Raw genomic sequence first — 8293 nt, forward strand, 5'->3', positions numbered from 1 at the left:
AAACGTTTCATTAGAGAAGAACCCGTCCAGAAGACCTATACAATATTTTTCTTTTTGATTTTTTACCTGGATTACTGAGATGCATCAGGATATATTAAGATGAAGGGTTTTTAAATCAGAAATTAATTTGGAGGCAGGTCTCTGAATGGGTAGATTGTGGAGTGCTGGTACATTTTTGATAAATTGAAATGATTTTGGATGAAAATACTGACTGTTTTACATATATTAATTTGATGAATTGTACGGTCAGTAGGTGGGGTTTGGTGAAACAGACACTAAAAGGTCAGGCTGCAGAAAAATGCTGAAACTGGTTAGTTATAAGCTTGTTTAAAGAGGTGTGTTTTCAGATATTTCTTGAATGAATCATTGTGAACATTGTCCACCATCACAGAGGCGGTGGAAAAGCTCTCTGTCTGTCTGTCCATTACGTTTCAGAAAGCTGTAACTTTCACACCCTAATCAGGAACAAATTGTGTCAGAACATAGACAAGAACTTCATCTCACTTGCTTTCAAGCACAAAGAGGTTTTACTGAAAGGCGTGCTCATGGCAGTGCGGCGATGTCAGACATCACACCAATGACATTCGTTTGGCTCTAAATTTCACATGTTTCAGCCAATCTGTACCCATTTCACTATGGTGGGTCCTAATCCACCCCACTGCAGGAATGTAGTCCAATTTTCTGGAGGGTGTGGCCTAATCAGACATCTCGCCATTGGCATATGGTTGGCTCTAAATCACACATACATGATCCGATCTGAACCAAATTTTGTGTTCATCATACCTGCTCAACATGTTTGTATAGTAATTTAACATCTCCCCATGAGTCCATCTCTTCATCCTGGGAGATTATTGAAACAATGAAGGCCTGTGATGATCCCAACTAAACTAACAGTTAGTCACTGAATGGCAGTGGGGTATCAGTGATGGTTGTGTCGAGTTCTACCTTGCTTTAAAGGGGCAATATCATGTAAAATCAACTTTTTTGAGTTTTATATCATGTTATAATGTTAGACTCTCATAAAAACATGTCCAAAGCCTTGCTCTGACTCATTCATCATGTTTGAGAAATCCTGCGGTGTTTTAAGAAGCCATGCTGAGGAGCAAAACGACAGGTGGGGACCAGAAACACCTTTTGGTACCAGGAACACCTTTTGGTACCAGGAACACCTTTTGGTACCAGAAACACCTTTTGGTACCAGAAACACCTTTTGGTACCAGGAACACCTTTTGGTACCAGAAATACCCCTGGGACTTGTCTTTAAGCTGAACTTATTCATGGCAGAGCCCCCCCCGCCCATGACTCCTGCAGGCTCTCGGAGAAGGGGTTATCTGCGGAATCAAAGTGAGCGTGTCACAAGAGTGGGCGTGTCACAAGAGTGGGTGTGTCTAAAGCATAAACACTGTGGGCTACGAGGCCTACATGACGGTATCCTTAGACCCTGCTTGACCTCTTCACAGCCTGACCCTGACCCCAACACTAAGGTTAATCAAGAGAAATGTGACCCAAGAAGTGGTCTCCATAAAAAGTGGTGCTGTACAGTAACGCCCCTTTTGTTCTTGTCCAATCAGGTGGTGCCGTACGGTGACACCCCTTTTGTTCTTGTCCAATCAGGTGGTGCCGTACGATGACGCCCCTTTTTTTGCTTGTCCAGTCAGTTGTGTCCCTTTGAAAAAGTCCATCAAATCAGGTGTGTCGCTTTAAAATTGCCTTTCATTGTGACACGCCCACTCYTCCACAGAGACCCCTACTTGGGCTCTTGGGTCAAATGAAAGTGAAACTGAAACTGTCTGCTGCTCTTAACACTACTTCTCACTCAGTGAAGCTCTTTTCAGATTAAAAATACCTTTGAGGAAATGTATTTTCAATGCCAAGTAAACAGCATCATAGCAAACCCCCTCCACCTTGCGAGCGCGACCCCTCCCCCCCTGAAATGGGCGGGACAGAAGCGGAAGGCGGTTCTTAAAGAGACAGAGGCCAATTTCAAGGCGTTTAGAAGAGGAAGTGATGAGAAGATAAGTTTATTTTCTATTTAAACATAAAAACAACATTTTAATAACAGCTAAAGGTGACATAGATACTTTATTATGGTATAGTATTTAAACATATGCCTGAGAAACACATAATATTGCCCCTTTAAATAGCATGTGCGTTACATTACAATATTTATATGTACTTATAAAATGTACAGTTAATTTTGGAATGTTCCATTTAATCGGATTATCTTTTTGCTTGTTATTTTTCCCGCAGTTGGATGTGCTTTTAATTTGAAATGCGGACCTGCCTCTTGTTCCTGCTCCCTTGCTTTCAGCGCGTGACTTGACGCTGCTCCCTGTTGAGAGCAGAGCTCCAGCCTCCACGCGCGGCCGCTGCGCGTTCCGTCCGTCCACAGGCTCCTCGGGCCGCCGTGATGCTCAGGTTCGGACGGCCCCGCTGAGCCGGCAGAGCCGCTCCTCCTCTTCACCACTGCGGAGGATGGTGACGGCAAACGGGTGGTTTTAACTTAGGATTGTTTTTCTTCTTCTTCTTCTTCTGCGAGGCGCCTTTGAACTGGTGAGGATCCGCCGCCGTCGCGCGCGTGCACGTTCACCTGCTCGGCTCCACAGGTAGGATGGAGCGGTTCTGCTGCTGCCACAGCTCGTTTATGAACAAGTTATGACCAAGGTGGAGTCTTTATCTGCTCTGAAACTGACTGATTTATTTAGCTTTACTTCCTGACGTGACGTCATCATCAATAGGTGTTTGTTGACCTGTATGATCAGCTGCAGCAGCTTCAGGTGTTTGAGAGGCTCCTGCAGAGAGCTCTGCTGCTGCAGGATTACCTGCTTTAACATGTGCAGTGACCTTCACCAGACCAGGCCTGTGTGTTAGCAAAATATCTCGCAAACCTGAGGGCTGTTAATGAAACTTTCAGGTCATCTATCACTGATTACAGAGACAAATAACCTGGATAATCAGTGAGAATAAACAAACAAACAAACAAAACAAAGAAATGACACCCCATTGTTATACGTAAGTTGAGTAGAATCAGTTCTGCCAGGTAAAATATGTTGATAATTATGACACTTGTAGGAAAATGAATTGGACTTGAATTAAAAAAAAACTATTAAAAACTAGAGAAATTGCATTTACAGCAAAAATGCTAATGTGAATGCCTGTAGCTGAAAACTTTAGCTGAAAGCTGCTAGGGGTGTAAGAAAATGTCGACACACTGAAATATCACGATATTTCATTTCCCGATACTGTATRGATATTCTAAAGCCCTGTATCGATTTTTTATATTAAGGTTTAAAATGTCAACTTTCCTGCCAGCCGTTCATTTTTATGTTGTAGTTCAGCCTCTGACCACTAGTTGGCAGCAGTGAGCCATGCTAATGCTTCCCTAACTCTCTGGTGCTCAAGAGGTAGAGGAGCCAAATGGCTGGCTCACTGCTGCCAACTAGTGGTCAGAGGCTGAACTACAACATAAAAATGAACGGCTAGTTGGCAGCAGTTAGCCAGCCATTTAGCTCCTCTACTCCTTGAGGTGTTTGGTGACCATATTGTAAATTAATATTAAAAACTAAAAGCTGCAAAAAATATATTTTCAACCTATTTATTGGCAAATTTAGTCTAATAATTGAAAACATGGATGAAATATGAAACAAATAAAATAAAACACATACAAAGCAGAACACAGCTAAATGTATCAAAAGTATGTCTGTAATATTAGAATTTTCTGAGACGAAGTTTGTTTTTCATTTTTCCCCTATAAGAGGTTTTTATTTAATAGAATTTTTGGACCAAAAAATCGCAATATATCGCCTTGCTTACAGTATCGCAATATATCGGGATATATCGTATCGTGACCCCTCTGCCATGATATGTATCGTATCGCCAAATTCTTGCCAATACACAGCCCTAAAAGCTGCTGAATAAGCTGAAATTGAGCTGAACATGTTAAACATGAAAAGCTGAACGAAGCAAAAAAAAAAAGGCAGAAAAACAGTTAAAAGGAGCAAAAATATGGCTGAATTAGCATAAAAAGCTAAAAGCTAAAATAGCTGAACACAGCAGAATGCAGCTGTATGAAGCATAAACAGCATAGATTAGCAGAAAAAGTATAACAAAGTAGAAAAACACAGATTTGCAGAATGAAGTAAAATTTTAGCTGATATAGCAGCAAAAAGCTAAAATTAGCATAAAAAGCTAAAGGTAGCAGACTCAAGTTGAAAGTTGAACACAGATGGTGAAATGGATGTAACAAATTCTAAATTAACAGAAAAAAAACAAAAGTACTAAAAAGTGATCATTTTAAGTAAGGTAAAACAGCCAAAGTTTTTAGTAAAACAGCTAAAAAGTAGCTGGAAACATTTTACTTAGCATAAGGATGCATAAAGGGCAACAAGTTTGCTGAATTTAGCAGAATTCAGTTGAAATTGCTCCAGAAAAAGGTGTAATTAGCATAGAAAGCTAACTGTGGCTAATAACAGCTAAAATTTAGCTAAATTTGTAGCAAATAGCTGAATATAGAAGAAAGAAATGTAAGAAACATAAAAACAGCACAAATTAGAAAAAAGCATAACAAAGCAGAAAAAGGCAGAAGAAAAGCAGAAAGAAATAATTTAGCTGGAATAGCAGAAAAAGCTACAATTAGTAAAAAAAAGTAGCTAAAATTTGCACAAGACAGTAAAATAGAGCATAACCAGAACAAATTGTGTAAAGTTTTGTAAAGATTTTGAAACTATTTGAAGGATATTAATGTTGTTGAAAATAGTCCCATTCAAAGTCAATGGGCAAAACGTGGCTAAAAAGTTGAAATAGCTAAAAAAGTAAATATAGCTGAAATACCAAAAATCATAGCCGGCATTGCACGAAAGAGCTCAACGTTTTTATATATGAATGGTTGAAGTAGCACAAAAATTGTGGAATGAGAAAGGTGCCGAAAAACGTATGGAAGAAAAAAAATGATCTCAGTGGTGTGAATGCCATATAGCCATTCACACAATAATTCACTTGTAACCTGATCAAAGATTAACCTGAACCTGCGATTAAAAAACCTCTTCCTGCTAGAATAAAAGGTCAAAGATTAAATCTTATTAACCTCCTCTCTTCATGTCCTTAGCATCTGTGGACGTTCATGTGGGCAAATCAGCCTAGGTATTTATGCTTTAGTGGTGGGATTTTAAATTAACATTCTGATAAATTTTGAAGCGATGTTCTGTAAATGTTCTGTAACATTTCTGATACTATTTATGTTCTGTAAATGGTCTGTAACTGTAATGATTGGGTAAATGAGTTTCACTGAGATGCCAGACACCAAAGCAGTTTTAAAAGTTTTATTTAAAAACAGGAAGCTGGATCTGGAAACGCATGTCAAGGGGACCAGGAGCTCTAAACAAGAGAGGAAAAGGTTAGTGGCTGGATTAAACAGAGGGACGGATCTAGCATAAAATTGAGCCACTAACCTTTTAAGAGAACGCTTGGTCCTGAGCGAACTCTTGAGTGACGTGGAAAGCATCGGGTGGTGTCCAGTGACACTTCTGTGTTTGGAGAGAAACCTCCGATGGGACTTAAAGGTCCAGGGGTAATCCATGGGACAGGCGGGGGTCATACACAGGCAGACTGAGGGCAGAACCAGGTTAGAAGGAGCAGACTTATCTCGTGGTTGGAGCAGAGGAGAGGTGGTCGTAATCCAGGAGTCAGAAGGCAGAACAGTACCGATGGAGAGCGAGGCAGGAGGCAGAAATCCAGAGTCCAGAGTGGGGGTCAAAACCGGGAGGACAGAGTCTAGGATGGTACCATTTAGGGGCAAAGTGAGAGACGAAGAACCAGTGAGGAGAACCAAGGTCGAGACGAGGCAGGCAAGATGTGACATGAATGCTGGATAACTACTAGGCTGAACTGTTCATAAATCTGGCACTGGAGCTGTGGATGAGAGGAGCTTAAATGCTGCTGATCACAGGTGAGAGGCATGACGTTGATTGAGGTTGGCTGAGATGGGAGGGGAGAAACAATTAGGAGATAATTGACTGTGACCGGACTAGGGCAGGAAACAGACGTGATTCATGACAGTACCCCTCTCTTAAGGTCCGGCTCCTGACGGACCTCCAGGTTGATTGGGGTGGTCTTTATGAAACTGGACATTGAGGGACTTAAGACATGACGTGCGGGCACCCAGGAGCGTTCTTCAGGGCCATAGCCCTCCCTGTCGATGAGATACTGGATCCCTCTACCCCAGCGACGAGAATGCATGATGCGTCGAACGGTGTAGGCAGGACCGCCATCAATGAGTCGGGTGGGTGGAGGGGGCCTGGAGGAGGGAACAAACTTGGATACCCCGACAGGCTTGACCCGGGACACATGGGTGGATCTTCATGGGGCTGGGAAGTCTCAACTTGACAGCCACCGGGTTTACCACCTTGGAGATGGGAAAGGGGCTTATGAACAAATGTGCCAACTTTCTGCAGTCTAAACGCAGAGGAAGGTCCTTGGTGGACAGCCAAACCTTTTGACCTTCCTGGTAGTTGGGTGCAGGGATTCTGTGACGGTTGGCTGCCCCCGTGTAGGCTGCTGAGGACTTCAGAAGTTGGACTCGAGCCTTGGTCCAAACTGTACGGCACCTCTGGGCGGCTTGGTATGCTGATGGGACTATGGTAGCCCAATCTTGGGTGGCAAACACCGGTGGCTGATATCCATACAGGACATAGAAGGGGGACAGACCAGTGGTGGTGGAGGCTATGGAGTTCATGGCGTGTTCTACAATGGGGAGATGTTCTGCCCATTTCGTGCCATCATCACCACACAGGATGCGCAGACGGGTCTCCATTTCTTGGTTGGCACGCTCCGTTTGGCCATCTGTCTGGGGGTGGAAACCTGAAGACAAACTTAGTTCAATGCCCAGGGTTTTACAGAATTCTGTCCAAATGAACTGAGGGCCATGGTCAGACACAATGTTCTTAGGAATCCTGTGTAACCTGAAAACTTCTAGTAGCATGATTGTGCTTAGTTCTTTAGCTGAGGGTAGCTTCTCCAGGGCTACTAAGTGAACCATTTTAGTAAATCTGTCTACTATGGTAAGAATGACAGACTTCCCCCCAGACTGTGGCAGACCAGTGACGAAGTCCATGGCGATATGGGACCAGGGACATGAAGGTATGGGAAGCGGCCTCAGGAGACCCGCTGGAGGTCGGTGAGAGGGTTTGGTCAGGGAGCATTGGGTGCAAGACCCAATGAAATCTCTAACGTCCTTTTTCAAGGAACCCCACCAGAACTGAGACTTGACTATACCTATTGTCTTATCTATGCCCGGATGGCAAAACAGTGGAGATGCGTGACAAAAGGTGAGTACCTTAGACACAAGATGATCTGGTACACGGAGTAGGCCATCCGGGCATTCACTTGGTGGTGGATGGTTCAGGTGGGCCTCCCTGACCTCTCTCTCGACCTGTGTGATGGCAAGACAGACCTTCTCCGGAAGGATGAATCCATTGGGACCACTGGTCTGTTCCTTCTTGAAGATCTGGGAAAGAGAGTCTGGCTTGACATTCTTGGCCCCGGGTCTGTATGACAGGGAGAAATTAAAATGGCCAATAAACAGAGCCCACCTGGCCTGACTAGGGTTGAGCCTCTTAGCTGACCGTAGGTACTCCAAGTTCTTGTGATCAGTCAGGACGATGAAAGGATGATTAGCCCCCTTCAACCAATGGCACCATTCCTCCAATGCCATCTTGACTGCTAGGAGCTTGCAGTCTCCTACATCATAATTGCGTTCTGCTGGGGAGAGTGACTTGGAATAAAAGGCACATGGGTGAACCTTGTTATTGTTGGTACGTTGACTGAGAACAGCACCTAACCCCGTATCAGAGGCACCAACTTCAACAATGAACTGTTTACTAGTGTCTGGAAATCTTAAAATAGGTGCTGTGGTGAAAAAGGTCTTTAGTTTTAAAAAAGCCTGGTTAGCCCCCTCATTCCATTTAAAGGGTTTTTGATGGAAGTAAGTAGGGCTGGGCTATATGATCAAAATTTTATATCACGTTATTTTCAACATTTTCACCGGTTTCACGGTATTTGACGGTATTTTTCTTTTCATCACAGCTCAGCTGATAATAAAATGTACAAACCCTGCTTATTGACTTTTTTTCTTTTACTGTACCTCTGTCTGTGTCTCTGTTTCCCTCCTCTGTGTCTGTTCTTCTCTGACTGGTGGTTGGAGACAGTAGTCATGCATTTTGATCCAGTCGTGAAGGAGGAGGGTTAAGAAAAGATTATGATTGGGTTTATTGTTTTGTGTTATTTATTAAAGCTTATC

At 43.0% G+C, this 8293-nt stretch overlaps 1 protein-coding gene across 2 annotated transcripts in view; it reads left to right on the forward strand.

Annotated features, from left to right (window-relative positions):
* Nucleotides 1-2184: 2184 nt before the first annotated feature.
* The window catches only part of LOC106510905 (cAMP-dependent protein kinase inhibitor beta), an 11847-nt gene continuing 5738 nt past the window's right edge, over nt 2185-8293 (forward strand). Inside the window, exon 1 of one of the 2 annotated variants that reach the window (XM_013999636.1) lies at nt 2185-2606. The gene's annotated coding sequence lies outside the window, so the exon portion shown is untranslated. The remainder of the gene's footprint in view (nt 2607-8293) is intronic. The other variant, XM_013999637.1, reaches the window with a different exon arrangement.

This window comes from Austrofundulus limnaeus, unplaced genomic scaffold, assembly GCF_001266775.1.
Source record: "Austrofundulus limnaeus strain Quisiro unplaced genomic scaffold, Austrofundulus_limnaeus-1.0 Scaffold2385, whole genome shotgun sequence".
In the NCBI taxonomy this organism is placed as follows: Eukaryota; Metazoa; Chordata; class Actinopteri; order Cyprinodontiformes; family Rivulidae; genus Austrofundulus; species Austrofundulus limnaeus.